The sequence below is a fragment of the Protopterus annectens genome, chromosome 12.part0 (assembly GCF_019279795.1).
Source record: "Protopterus annectens isolate FY-2018-M chromosome 12.part0, PAN1.0, whole genome shotgun sequence".
NCBI lineage: Eukaryota > Metazoa > Chordata > Ceratodontiformes > Protopteridae > Protopterus > Protopterus annectens.
In genome coordinates, this window is record NC_056746.1 from 1,354,988,471 (window position 1) to 1,355,004,529 (window position 16,059).

The window sequence follows — 16,059 nt, forward strand, 5'->3', positions numbered from 1 at the left end:
TCAGCAACATCAGGACTAAGTCTGCTTTGTTATAGTAAGTCTGTAGTGTCAGTGACAGAAGAATGGCTGTGATGTCAATATTACGTCATCCTCTGTGAGATATGCAAGAGAAACCTAACAATTCTTTATTTACAGAGAAACTCAGCAGTTATCTGGTCTTGTAGCGTTGATAACAGTTTAGCATGACTTAGGTTACCATTCCTAAATGTTATGCAAAACTATTACTGTACTGTTGCAATTTTTGCTCAGTGTTTATTTCTGCAAACAGTGCAATCACACTAAACAGTTCTGTTGATCAACAAAACTAAATAGCAGAAATCCTGACATTTGATAGTTGTATCAGCAGTATTCTGTTCTGACAGTTTATCGAGCTTTCTGTCAGGTGTAAAATACACAACACTTGGCCTTCTTAAACCGCAGCATTTCTTGCAGTCTAAGCAAAGCCCCAGAGGGTATTAGCAATGAATGAATGAATGTTAAATTGGATTGAATTTTTAGTTGTATAAAAATAGACCGGTTTGACTGTACTGTCTGCATGTTTGTTTATAGTATCAGATTTCTTCAGCCTAGTGCCCAGAAATGCTTTTCAACCTTTTAAGCTGGCAGGGTAATACTGTAAATTGAATCTATGATGGAAACGGATCTGTGCAGATTACAAAGATTTGAAAGTTGAACTGCTGATCTTTTTAGATCAGAAGCAGTTTAAAAAGTCTCATTTATATTAACATTTATAAAATCTACTGAATACCTCTAATCTCCTGTGCCAATGTTTACTGTGTGCTGTCTATCTACATTTACTTGTACTGTATATGTCACCAAATCTCTTCTTCCTACTTAACGTAACAGACCTGCTATCTTTACAAGGACTATAGATATACATTCTAACATTCAAAAGTAAAATGTATGATATCTAAGGTAAATAAAAATGGCAACTTCCAGTCTGAGAGATTAGACAATGCTGTTTTCATTATGACTATAATTGTAAAATCATTACTAACCACTAGAGGGAAGCATTGCACAATAATCAGTGCTTTTATTCTGTATTACAGATACCTGAAACTTAAGGTTTTACTTTATGATCTTATGGGATAAAGACTCAAAATCCTTAGTCTGCATCCCTCCTAATTTAGTGGGTTGAACCAGGATGCCAGACCAGTCAAAGTCTTTGTCAATGTGTTGGCAGTGAACTGTGTTCACACCAAATCAATTGAAGAAATGTATTGCAAAGACTACATGTTTCAGAGGTGTGGTTGTATCTTGTAATCGTGGATGATAGCTTGCTCTTCCCTTGTAGATGGTGAAGTGGAGGCCATTTCTATACAAAATATGCATCCCTGCTTCAGAATGTATTTTATGTGTTAGAGGACACGCAGTAGGTGGAACATCACACTTACATTATTGTTAAACTTCCTTCTAACACAAGAAACTTGTATAAAATGCTTATTATCCCCTTGTCTCACAAAATGGCAGAGGCAGCAGCCTCCACAAATAGTTGGAAATTAAAGAAACCAAATAGCTATAGTTGTGAGCTAACAAGTTTCCAAAATTGAACAAAACCATTAATATCAAATGTTCTTTACTATCCAAGACGGAGAAAAGGGTGAAAAGTAGATACTTATTAATGTATCATATATTTGCATAAATTATGCATATACATGTTTTTTTTCTAAATACTAAATTTTAAATGTTTTATAAAATGTGAATGATATGGTACGGCATGAAGTATATTTTAAATAAGAGGCTTTACTGCAAAATAGTATTCTGATGAAGTCTATTCTTAATGGAGCACAAAAGCACTCAATTAAATTGTCCTTGTTTTCTACAGTCCAGTTTGTTGGATGCTTTTTTGGTTTTATTTGAAATGGCATTTAAGAATGTTACCATTTAACCCATTAATGGTCTGATTCCTGAATGAATTCGCCATGTTGTATTGACAGATACTTTTAGCTGTTGTGATTCTTTCAGCACCTTTTCTTTTTTGAAAGAATGAGGATCAGCTCCTTTTATCCAGAACATTCTTGCTGACTGTATTTGGCTAATCTGTGAGGTAAAAAGACAAATATAAAAACATAGCAGGAAAGAAAAGAAATGCAGGTGTCTTCATTGCAGGACATGTGGGGAACTGTCTAGCTTTCCAATGAAAAGTGGCAATCTTTTCTGATCTCAAAAGCTCAACCACTATAGATCTAACGCAAATTCTCAGCAAATATTCAGTAAAATAGAAACATTTCTGATGTGCTTATTGGTACTGAAAACCCTTGTTTAAGTGACTAGAGTTCAGCATGGATATCACTTTCCAGTGGAATTCTACAAGTAAAAACACAAGTTTCAGCATATGAAAGTTAAAAAGATAAAAAAAAAATCCATGACACATATCTTATATGACACAGAAATGATGAAAACTTAAAAGACCATCTTGTATTTCCTGCAAGATGTATATGTGATAAGTCACTTCCTTAAAGCAGTGCCTGCTGGAGAGAGACATGCACTATTCTGTGGATTTCTTCCTTCCCCAGTGTTGTACTATCAAGTTTGGAGATGATAGGAGCTTGCCCTAATTTTGGAGGTACAATGAGGCTTGTCCACCCTGTTAAAAATCAGGGTTTTCCATTTGTGCCATTTGATTAAAATTGTTTATCTGCTTTGAACAACCGTGATCACAAAATTTATTTTCAAGAGACTGTAATTCTGATATTACACAGTGGAAGCAAATTAAAACTGCTCTTAAAGAATTAATGCTGATCTTCAAAAAAGCCATCTTAACTATTTAATTATTGTAAGAAACGTTAACTAAAACATAAGATTTTGTGCTAAGTAAGATTTACTCTATTAATGTATTTTGTTACATTACATACTATAAATCAGGCATTGCTTTACAGTCACTTTTCTCTTGTACCTTGGTTCAAAATGAAGAGTCACCAAACTCTAATTAGCTCATTTGCCAACCTCATTGTAGCTGACGGACTCAGGAATTATAACATTATCTATCTGTGATCCTTGGTGGTCTAGTGGTTAGGAATTGGCTATCTCACTGTCATGGCCAAGGTCTGATTCCTGGTTAGGGAATTTCAAATGATTTAGAGATTGTGGGTTGGTATAATGGTTAAGGTGTCAGTTTCATAGATACAAGGTACACAGTTTGATTCTCACCTTTGAAAGGGAAATTAGCTAGGCTTAAAATGGCCTACAAGGGTGGCTAGTCTAGTACATACCTATGAACCTGTGAATCTGTGAACCGATGAGAGATGCATGTACTTAACAAACGTGGAGGCACCCTGTCATAATGAAACCTATCTTGTGAGTAATGCACACTAATACAGCATTTCACATGATCTCACTCTAAATTACTGTATGCTGAGGTTGCCAAAAAGTCTTTTCTGAAGTCTCTGAGGTGCATTAACAAAAGGACCCAGTGTAAACTAAGCACTACAGCACATATTGCCACAACTACAGCTGAGAGTCACCAGGTGGCAGATTATCCCAAATCCAGTGCATTGCTACAATCAGCAGACACAAGTAAAAATGCACTAGTGACTAGTGACTCCGTATTCAGGCACACTTAATCTGCTCTCACAAGGCAGGATAAAAGCACGGTGACAGCAAGCTGTCATTCAGGATATTCCAAATCCATTACATCACTACATTCAGGAGACACAAAATGCACTAGTGATTGGTGACTCCAGATTCTGGCTCTGATGAGGCTGGATAAAAGCAGGGTGGCAGCAAGCTGTCATTCAGGATATCCCAAATCCATTACATCACTACATTCAGGAGACACAAAATGCACTAGTGATTGGTGACTCCAGATTCTGGCTCTGATGAGGCTGGATAAAAGCAGGGTGGCAGCAAGCTGTCATTCAGGATATCCCAAATTCAGTGCATCACTACATTCAGCAGACACAAAATGCACTGGTGATTGGTGACTCCATAGTCTAGCACACTGAATCTGATCTCACAAGGCAGGATATAAGCAGAGTGGCAGTGAGTTGTGGCCTCAGGTATTGTAAACCTAGCAAATATGATTATGATATGTTAGTGATATCTGTTGTGGTAAACCACCTGGCATGCAAACCCCTGAGGAATATACAGAGAGACATTTCAGAACTCTCCATGCATACCAGATGTGGAGTAATAACCTTGGAATTCAGTGGAATCCCTTCTTCAACAAGAATTCAGATGAAGTGCAAAAAAGATTATTGATTTTTAACAGCTGGCTAAATAACCGGTATTATTATATGTGACAGAGTGGGATGAGATGCTTGTCAATCAAAACTGCTTTGCCAGGAGTGGATTGTGCCTCTCATTCCAAGGCTTCCTTTTACTAGCAAATGCACTTGCTGCCCCCATAATGCCTGTTTTAGTCAGAGTCCAACTAATTGAGATCCCAACCTAATTAGTGAGACAAATCAACACATAATCAGATCAAGGTTACTCTGTTCAGCACTATGAGACTAAGTAACAAGTCACATGACCTTGCGGTCCTGCTGTCATTGGTGTACATTCATCTATGTGTTACTGGACCCAAGGGTGTAGCTAGGCCCACTTAGTGTACTCAAATGAGTACAATCCTTTTTGAGCATCTCTTGGAAACTTCAACACTCAAAAAAAGTACATAATGTTTAGAACTGTGTAAACAAATATTGACAGTATGGACTAAAACTGAATGCCAAGAAATGGAAGAAGTGCTTGTTTAAAGGGTGTTTGCTACAGACATGATTATCTCCTTGCCCTAAGGTTAGTTTATCACTGGTCAGAACCCTCCATATGTGCAGAGCCATTATGGAGGGAGAGGCTAGTTCTACCACAGCCAAGGCACAGATAAGGAGAGCAAATTAGGCTGTGCATTCTGACCTATGGTAGTGCATGTCCTATATGTTCAATTCATTGGACAGACTGAATCGCACATTGGAATCTGCAGAGTCTTCACTACATCATCTGGCAGGGACAAGGGGTTGCCTTTGTGGATGATCATCTTTTACACCCACAAATTTTGGCCAACATGGCTGTAGATGAGTTAAGTCTTGTTCCTGCTCTGCTACCATTTCCATAGCAACATCATCTGTGGAGGTATCTACACCCAGGAGAAGACATCCCCGTGGTTGTGGCCATCATCCAATGAACAGGTAGTGCACCATCATTTCCCACAGGTCATAGTACAGTCAGTTCAATTCTTGCAGGGGTAACGCTTGTGGATGTGGTGGGTGCATGGGAAGTTGAACCCAGTGTTTTGCATGCCTTGGACCTGTCCAATAGGTCAAGTCATAGAGTTGAAAAAAGTGCTGAGGCCGAGTCTTTGCAGAGTCAGTCACCACCACAGCCTCCAGCTTATCACACACACACACTCACTGGTCTTGGCTCTTGTTGGCATTACCCTCCCCTTGTTGAAATTACCTCCCCATGTTGACATTACCCACCCTCGTTGACATTACCTCCCAATGTTGACATTACCCTCCCCTTGTTGACATTACCCTCCCCTTATTGATATTACCCTCCCCTTGTTGACATTACTTCTCCCCATGGTGACATTACTTCTCCCCATGGTGACACTACCCTCCCCTTGTTGACATTACCCTCCCCTTATTGATATTGCCCTCCCCTTGTTGACATTACTTCTCCCCATGGTGACATTACTCTCCCCTTGTTAACATTACCCTCCCCTTGTTGACATTACCCACACCATGTAGACATTACCCTCCCCTTGTTGACATTACTTCTCCCCATGGTGACATTACCCTCCCCTTGTTAATATTACCCTCCCCTTGTTGACATTACCCACACCATGTTGACATTACCCACACCATGTTGACATTACCCTCCCCTTGTTGACATTACTTCTCCCCATGGTGACATTACCCTCCCCTTGTTAACATTACCCTCCCTTGTTGACATTATCCACACCATGTTGACATTACCCTCCCCTTGTTGATATTACCCTCCCCTTGTTGATATTACCCTCCCCTTGTTGATATTACCCTCCCCTTATTATTATTACCCCCCCTTGTTGACATTACCCTTCCCATCTAGTTCTCACACTATCCATAAAAGCATTTTTTCTTTCAGAACACCTCTGCTGTGAAACCCCTGCACTTCCTTCTCTACTTATGCAAATTAGGATACCTGTGCCCTGCCCTTTGTACATTGTAATGTGGGTTGCCTATTTTTGATGTACAGCATGCCACCTTATACATGGGCACAGTCTGGTATTTTTGTATGCATCACTTTCATTGCAGTATATCTGCTTAACTCTTATATAATTATGTTGTAAAACTTTGTGCTGCCTTTTTGCTAGTGCCATGGCATACTGTGCCAACCTTTGTCCTCTGATGCTTTGTTTATAGGGTCACAGTCATATGCTAGGCTAATGACCACCAGGGCCTTTATAAGCCTAGTCATGCAATCCAACTCAATTATGTCCCTATGTATCATGGACATTTACTGGGGGGGTGTTAGTTAGGAATTTTTAGACATTATGGGGGAATATTATTTTGGGCACTACACTCTGCTCCTGTTTATCAGAGATATGGGGGCAAGACCTGTGGTGACTTCTGATTTCCCATCCATTGATCAAGGTATCACTTAAATAGCATTAAGGATAGACTCTGCTTCACATGGATGGGGAGCCTGTTCCAGAGCATGGAGATCCTCTGAGACACATATCTGTCTTGCCAACATGTCTTATTTATGTCACAAGCAAAATTGAAATCTAGGGATTCTGATGCTGTTTATGTATGTCTATCTGAGCTGGATCTGAGGATGCCTTGTATGCCAGGCATAGATACCCTCTTAGTAACCTGTAGAAGACAGAGTATAGAGAAAGTGCTTTAACATGATCTACATAGGACAATGGCTTTATATTTTGGATGCTCTGATAAGGAATCTTTGTGGTTGTTGCAAGTCTTGCATATGTCTGGTCAGGTCCATGCTGAAGAGGGCTTTATACTCAATGATGGCTCTGATAAGGCCAAATAAAGTAGCACTATGACTTTCTTGGACCTGGATGCCATGACCTTACTTGTAAGCTGGGTAACATAGAATGATTTTTTTAATAGATTGGCCACATTTTGGCCAAAGGCCAGATTACTGTCTACACATGTTCCCTCTTCCCTGACTACTGGGCTAACTCTTAGGGATGTCATATTGGTACAGTAATATGCCTGGGTGGCAGTTCTTCCCAAAAGCTACTATAATGCATTTCTTGGCATTCAGTTTTAGTCCACGACCTTGGCATCAGTCAATTGTCTGTGTTAGACTCTCTTGTAAGAGGTTTGTGTCATGGAAGCAATCTGTGATAGCTCCCAATATGCAGTCCTCTATCAACGTGGTCAGTCAAAGGCCCTTGACATTAGCGTTTACCTATAAGAAATAGATGTCAAGGTATGAGTGGTACCAGCACTGAGCCCTGAGGTACCCCCCTCTGGTGACTGGTCTTGCAGTGGAGGTGGTATCACCAATCCTGCATTCCTGTCTCCTGTCTATAAGCCAGCTGGCAATCCAGTGAGTTTTATGGGGGTTTATGTTTGGTGAGTTTATCAACTATACCCAAGTGGGTTATTGTACTGAACACCTTAGCCAGGTCAAGGTAGACAATATGCAGCATTTTCACCTCATCCATTGCCTTGCCTATCTCAGGTTACCCTGCAAGAGACCACTCAGCTATAACTACTTCCTAATTATAATATTTGTAATAGAGCATGAATGGTCAATATTGGCACTTATGGCATGATCATTCTGCAAGACTCCATATGATCTATCCATATAGAAAACCATGCCTTCAGCAGCCCAGACATATCCCTTATGGCATGATTATTCTGCAGGACTCCACACGATCTATCCATAAGGCAAAACCATGCCTTCAGCAGCTCAGGCATATGATCTATATACTGTTGTATCCCAGATCAGATTGATTGTGTGAATTGCTGATGGATGTCATGAGCCAGGGCTGTACAGCATGTCGAGCATTACTAACAAATTGCCTCTGTGGGAAGTCACCTCTCACAAACTGTTGATTGTGTGTGTGTCGGGGTTGTACAGCATATTAAGCATTACTAATAAGTTGACCCTGTGGAAAGTCACCTCTCACAAACTGTTGATAAAGTTGTGTGTGTGCCAGGCTGTACAGCATATTGAGCATTACTAACAAGTTGTCCCTGTGGGAAGTCTCCTCTCACAAACTGTTGATAAAGGTTGTGTGTGTGCCGGGGTTGTACAGCATATTGAGCATTACTAGCAAGTTATCCCTGTGGGAAGTCACCTCTCACAAACTGTTGATAAAGGTTGTGTGTGTGCCATATGTGGGAGTCATGATAACTGCTTGAGCGGCCTACACATACATTGTAGATGATAACCTTTGCATTATTAAACAACCAGGCAGATGATGGAGTGATATTCTTTGCAGTCATATCACCTTCCCAGTTTGCCAAGTGTGGTCTTTATTTTGAAGTTTGTTTAGTCTATGGCCCTTAGTACCTTGGGGAAATAATCTACATCATAGAAATGTTTTCTTGGTATGGCATTTGATCTCATATCTGGGGTATGTAGGAACCACAGGATGACATCAACGAACTGATGGAGTTTTCTCGAGGCGGATTCCTGAGGTAATCCTCCTCACCCATGTCCCCAGTAGGTAGTGAATGGTCCTTGTACATACCTTAATATGAACTGGGATAGCTACGCCATGGGTCTCCTAGGGCTGCAAATGAGGTCAACACATGTCCACAATTTGTTATCTGGTGTTCCTCTCCACACAGTAAGAGCCCACAATATTAGTATCATGGGGGCATTAAATGTTAAGTGTGGTCAAATATTATTTGGTAAGACAAGCAGTAACATCAGAGAGTGAACAGAAATCTAAAAACCTGATAATAACCCCATAGATGAAGTTCTTTTTTAGTTTTTTTAGTAAATGGAATGCTTGGACATTATATCCACTGGTTTTGTAAAACTGTCATCTGTTGCAGGAGTGGCATGTTTATTTGTGCATGTGTGTGTGTGTGTGTGTGTGTGTGTGTGTGTGTGTGTGTGTGTGTGCGTGTGTGTACACGTGCATGTGCACATATGCATGTGCATGTGCGCGCGCGCGCGTGCGCGCGCGCGCGTGTGTGTGTGTGTGTGTGTGTGTGTGTGTGTGAGCTTAGCATGTGCACATCCCTGTGACTTGTTTTTGCCATTACATCTCACGTGACTTAATGAAGCATTCCCTTATGTGCTTTACCAGGCTGTAACTGTGAAGAACTAAAACACAGAATTAGTTCTGCATCTATAATCCTTTTGTCATCAGATGCCACATTTCAGTATTTCAGTGTTGCAATGCAGTGGTTTGCAGACATCTAGCCTATTTAAGGTTGTCAAAAACCCTGTATCCTGCAGAACTGATTTTATGGTTACTTCTGCCAACAAGATATTCCAATCCACATTTAAACTCATTTAGTGAATCCATTTTTCATAACTGTTGTCACAGGTGATTTCAAACATTGGTATGGTATTAAAAATTACCTTTTTACTATTTTTAGTGCCATCATTTACAAATATCCCATGACTGCTTGTCTTGTAATGTTGCTCATTTATAAAAATGCCTTATATAAATTGCTCATCTTTTCAAGAAAGTAATCAAAGCATATTAATCAGTTCACTTCTATGCAGAAGATAATACATTGAATTAAAATTAAATTTCATGAGATGATGGGGCAAACTGAATACCGTGCATTGCCATTGTTCAAAATGCTCTACATAAAGAAGCTGAACAAAAAGGGTGCTAACTTTACTTTCTGTGGGGCAAAATTTGGACAAACTTTGATTTAATTTCAAATGGGATAATGCTTTTGAGAACAATCAGTCTCTGATGCAGGAGCCCAGGATGAGGGAGTTGTCAAACTAAAGCTTAAAGAGTTTCTAATAAAACAGTCCTCCAGTAAATGCTTTAGAAATGTGATCAAGAAATCACCAATATTATCAAATCATATTGTTGTTAAGCACTTGGCCTTCTTAAAATATTTAGTATTTAACTAATAATCCATGACAGGGTGTGGAAATTACAGGATTTATCCACAGATGGTGTGATTTGATCATGAGGGTGAAACCCAAGTGATTAAATAAAGGCAACTATAGGTACCTATACTCATGAATGGATTGTTGCTATTATACAATGACATTATTTAAGAAAGAAATTGCTTACCTTTCTTTACTAATCTCATTGTACAATGGCACTTTGGTGTTGTTAAGTTTCCTGCAGTGCAGGATAAACATCTTTCTCTGTATCTTATGTTGTTATCTTTTTATTTTTCACCTTAAGAACGTTTACCCACTTATGTTGTTTTTGAAGTATGAAGCCTGGTGTTATTCATATGTTCATAGGTGTTTACTTGGTAACAATCACAAGGGCCATTTTAAGCCTAACCATGCATATGCATCCCAAATCTCTGACAACTTCTGGTTCCCTTGATAAGTGTACGCAGGGGATGGAGAGATGAAACATTTACACGCAGGAGGCTGGGAGAGGAACCATTTATAGGCTGGCTGTGTCCATTAGAGACATGGGTGCCAAGCCAGGGAAGAATTTCCTGTTCCTCATCCAAATGTCCAAGTTAAATTTGAATTGTGTTAAGGAGGAACTCTGCTTCTGAAGGATGGGGAGCCTGTTCCATAGACGGGATGATCTCTGGGATACATACTTGTCTCTGCAGCCTGTCCAATTTATATCATAGGCAAGGTTTAAGTCTTTAGAATGGGTAATTCTGATGCTGTTTGTTTTGCTTATATGCAGGAGGCCCATCAACATGGGGTCTGACAATGGTCATTATGCCAGGCATAGACCTCTCCTCCAATGCCTGTAGGAAACAGAATATATGGATAGGACCGTGAGGAAGTCTGCATAGGACATTTTACTTATGTCCTGTATTTTTTTAGTGAGGAAACTCTGGGGATGTTCCATTTGTTAGATATGCCTGGTTAGATACTTACCAAAGGGGGCATTGTACTCAATGATAGGTCTGATGAATGTGGAGCACAGTGGAACAATGACTTCCTTGGACCTAGATGCTATACCTTTGTTTACTATCTATTTGTGTCCTCAAGTCCCTGACTACTGGGTCAACTCAAAGGAGTGTGTCGTCAATATGATAGTTACCAGGGGTGGATGACTTCCTGAAGGATACTATTACACATTTCTTGGCATTTAGTTTCAGTCCATAACTCTGACACCAGTTGTTTGTCTGTGTCAGCCCTATCTGGAGAACATTTGTGGTGGTGTGGGATTCAATGACAGCTCCTAATATAAAATCATCTGCAAAGTTACACAGCTAGCGACCGCTGACATTGGTCTTGACTTCAGAGAAGTAAATTCCAAAAAGGAGTGGTACAAGGACTGATCCTTGTGGGACTCCACATATGCATGGACTCTTTGTAGAGGTGATACAGTTGTATATCCACCGTGTGATATACAGATTTGTACTTAACCTCTTGAGTTTGTCAACACTGCCTGAGTGGGGTATTGTGTCAAATGCCTTGGCCAGGTCAAGGTAGACAGTGCAAACCATTCTGCCCTCATCCATTGCTTTGGTCACCTTCTCAAAGAAGTCCACCAAGATTGAGTAGGTGTGATCTACCCTTGATGAAACTAGACTGGGAAGGGTCCAGTGTCTGGAGGTTTTCTGTATCATCACTCATTTTCACAATAATTCATTCCATGGCTTTGTATGTAAGACTAATAAGACTTATGGGTCTGTAGTTTTCAGGGTCTGTAGATGGCCCACCTTTGTGCAGAGGGATAACTGTAGCTGTTCTACATTCATGAGGTACTGAACCTGTTTAGATATTACAGTTAAATAGCAATTTCAGAGGGTCTAATAGGTCATGTATGCTATTTAGAAAGTGTACTGGGATATTGCCTGGGACCATTGATGCAGTGTTCTTGGTCTTAGAGAGAGCATTAAGGACCTGTTCGCTAGTGATAGCAGGGAGAGTTATATTTGATGGAATTTCCTTAGGGAAGGTCGAGGGGAAGAGAGGGCTAAAGTTGGAGCTGAATTTATTGGCCAGGAGGTTTGTTATATCTTCTGGATCAGTATACGTGGCTCCATTTACAATGAGCTCTGCATACAATTATGTATTGCCTTTGAGGTTGTGGATATAGTTACAGAAAGCCTTGTGGTTGTCCTTGGCCTGGGAGGCCAAATGTCCTTCAAATTTGGCTTTGGTAGACTTTATTTGTCCTCTGAGTTGTTTGCTTAGTTTGATGAGAGTGCTTTTATCCTGCTGGGTGCTACACCTCCTAGTTTTTGCCATGATTTTCTTCCTCCTGTTATACAGCCTGTTGATTTTGTGATTCCACCAGGGTGGCTTGTTTTTTGAGTTAGTTCTGTACTTCTTCCTGGTGGGTACAGCTGCCTCTATGCAGCTATTAACATGCTTGTATAGGGTTTCTGCGAACAGTTCTACATAGACAACAGAGTTCTCAGGATTTATGGGGGCTTCAGATTTTGCCAGGCTATCGCTTAATAACAGGAAGTTAGGCTTAGAGTAGTTCCTGAATATTCCAGGGTTAACTGGGGGTCCAGGTTTTCTTTTTTGCTTCAAAGGAGACCATTTTGTGGTCTGACCTTACCTGAGAATACATTACACTAGGGAGTGTGCAGCACTCTCCCATATTTGAGACAGCCAGATCCAGTATGGTTGCACCCTTGGTTGGTCTGCTGACAATCTGGTTCAGGGAGTTTGTGTTTACAAGATCCAGGAATCTCTGTACTTGTACATTTGGTGCTGTATTTTTTTTAATTTTTTTGATTTTTGAATCTTGCTTTGTTATACCTCCTGGGCCCATTGACGTCCAACCCAGAGTGTGCCCTCCATTCAATCTACTCCTCTGCCTTTCAAGAGTGTGACCCTGCAATTCAACTCCCAGCTTGGATCCTTGAAAAAGAAACCAACTGATTGCAGTTAAACTATCCATTCTGTCTGCATTTCAAGAGTGTGATCTGATGTTCAGTTGCCAGCTTAGACCCTTGAAATGGAATCCAACTGCTTGCAGTTAAACTAAACAGTCTACCCCTCTGCATTTCAAAAGTATGACCCTGCCGTTCAGTTCCCAGCTTGGACACTTGAAACGGAAACTAACTACTTGCGGTTAAACTATCCAGTTCACCCATCTGCATTTCAAGAGTGTCACCCTGATGTTTAATTCCCAGCTCAGAGACTTGAAACGGGAACCAACTGCTTGAAGTTAAACTATGTATGTTCTTTCCAGATAACATGCTACTACACTGTATTATATTATTTGTGGGTATAATCTGAAAGTGGTGTACACACATTCCTGGGACGGCTTCGCTCATCCCTGCCCCTGTATTGTTGCTTCATAGTCTTCCCCTCTTTCTAATGTAAACTGAATTCTCACCACTTTCCCCTGTAGAACAACTTTTCAGAAGGTAAAACTTTTCAGGGGTAATACTAGCTAAAGCAGAGTAATGTCCAGTGTAACATAGCTGGAGTGTTTTATTTTTCACATTAAACATGGTCATCCTTAGCACTGACCTGTGCTGTTTCATCCCTGATTGTTTCTGTAGTCGCTGGTTAGTTACTTATTTGGCTTTACCTGCTCCCACCCCCACTACACCTACACTTATTACACAGTAGCCACTCCCCCATTCTCCACTATCCAATCATTGCCTCCCAATTAACCTTGATTGAATTCCCCTAAAACTACTCTAGCCACAGTAGACTCAGTCAGTAATTACTCACATTATACATTAATTCAACCAATATACACAGCCTAGTCTGCACTATTCAAGAAGCAACACTAGAAAATAACCTTTTACACATACACTTCCATAACTACTCTGACATACCTTCAAACACTGCTTATACTTGTAAACCAAACTTTCTGAGCAACAACCTAACCTGTTCAGTATGACAGTATTCCTACACCTTGTAATTCCTGTTACTCTCACTATTGCTACTAAAGTAATCTCATACCACAATGAAGCCAACACTGTAACTCCATCCAAGACCTACACGGTACCAAACCTCTCACAACAAACACCTACTAGATTCCCAATATCACCATTAATCTGTAATACTACGTATATTGATATAGCCAAATTCACAGTAATCCCCCAACAATCTTATCCTCACTTAATGCTGAAATATGACAGGTCTGTATATCTAAATACCTGAAATTAATCTTACACATTGTATCCAAACTTCTTCTTAATGGCAACCTTTCTCTATACTCTCCCAACATTGCCCTAATAACTGAAACCTGGCTAAAACTAGAAATCCACAGTAACAAAATAACTCCTCCTGGATATAACATACATAGAAATGACAGGAAAACCAAAAGACATGGCTGCATTGCCATCGTATACAAAACCAACTTCACACTGGAAAATACTAACCATATCACCCCTGACTTTAATAATGCAGAGATTATAGTTACTAAGCTAAACATCAATTCAAAGAAGCAATTAAATTTAATTACAGCATATATTCCCCCAGGAAATAACATTAACACTCTAGAACACATCCTATACTGGACAGTAAAAACTCTCCCCCAGGTGACAATCGTAGTGGGAGACTTTAACATTTATTGGACCTCCTGTAACTCAATAAACTCCATTGACCATATCAACCTCCATGGCTTTACTCAATTAATTCAAACCACAACTAGAGATGATAAAGCATCTAATAAAGACTCCATCCTTGACTGGAGTCTAACAAATCATCCCTGCCTATCACTACACTCTCGCTGGCTCCCCGGTAGTGTCAGTGGCCACTTCCCCACCTTCATTCTCTGAAACCAAATTAATCCAATACAAACTACCACATAACATCTAATGTGCAACAAAAGTAACTTCAACCCCCAAATCTTCATAGCCGCACTCAAACTCAACAATTGGACACCACTAAAATATCTTCCCCTAAACTCTGCAGTAGAATATTTTAATACAACCTTCCTCAGCATCCTAAATAGAATGACCCCCACCTAGAACAATAAAACTAAAATTCAGCTAAACACCCTGGCTCACCAAAGATACAAGATCCCTACTAAAAGAAAGAGACAAAGCCTGGCAAATCTGGATCAAAAATAAAATGTATTACATCAACAAGCACACCTAGAACTTTGAAATAAATGTAAGAATCAAATCAGACAGGACAAAAAATGTATTACAGCAACATTCAGTCCAAACTCAAAAAGAACCCACAAAAGTTCTGGTCTTCAGTTAATAAAATTCTGCAACCTAGTCAGGCCAGCACAAGAACCCCATCTACCAAATATAACATCTCAGACAGCATTGCCACTCAATTTACTAAAGATTTCACAGAATCCATATTGGCCCTCACTAACTAAAACTACTCATCACCCCCCCCCCCCCAGCCCTCTCACCTACAAAACAAAGTGACAAATTCTTTACTCTAAAGCCTGTCCCAATTGCTATTATAAATAAATACCTTAGGATCATAGGAGATTACTAGGCTATCGACCTGGAGGTCATTTTAAGCCTAGCCATTGCAACCCAATGTAATACCATAGAAGTGGCAGGCTATATCCAAGATTGCATTTAGTGATGACTGCCCATTTTCAGAAAGGTTGTGGGTACTATCACTGGTAAGAATTTACTGTGCCCCATCCACTTGTCCAGGTTCCTCTAAACATTGGCATAGAGGTGCTCTGGTTCACATGAATTGCAGCCTGCTCCAAATACGTGGCAGTCACTCAGAGATAAATCTGTCCCTCCAGCATGGCCTATTTAAGTCACAGGCCATACTTACGTCCTTGGAATGGGTAGGCCTAGACTCACTTGATTTATGGATATGCAGTAAATTGATTTGGTTTGGGTCTTGGATTGCTCAATAAGCCAAGTGTATGTTTCCCCTAAGAAGTATATATGACACTGAGTATGGGGCAGAGATTTTAGTTTGTCCGTGTAAGGCACATTTTGGAGGCCCTTGATCTTCTTTGTTAGATACCTCTGAGGTCTCTCTAATTGCTGCAGTTGCTACGTATGGTAGATACTGAATGGGGCATTAGACTCAGTTATGGGCCGGATAAGTGCTGAGTTTAGGGGGGTA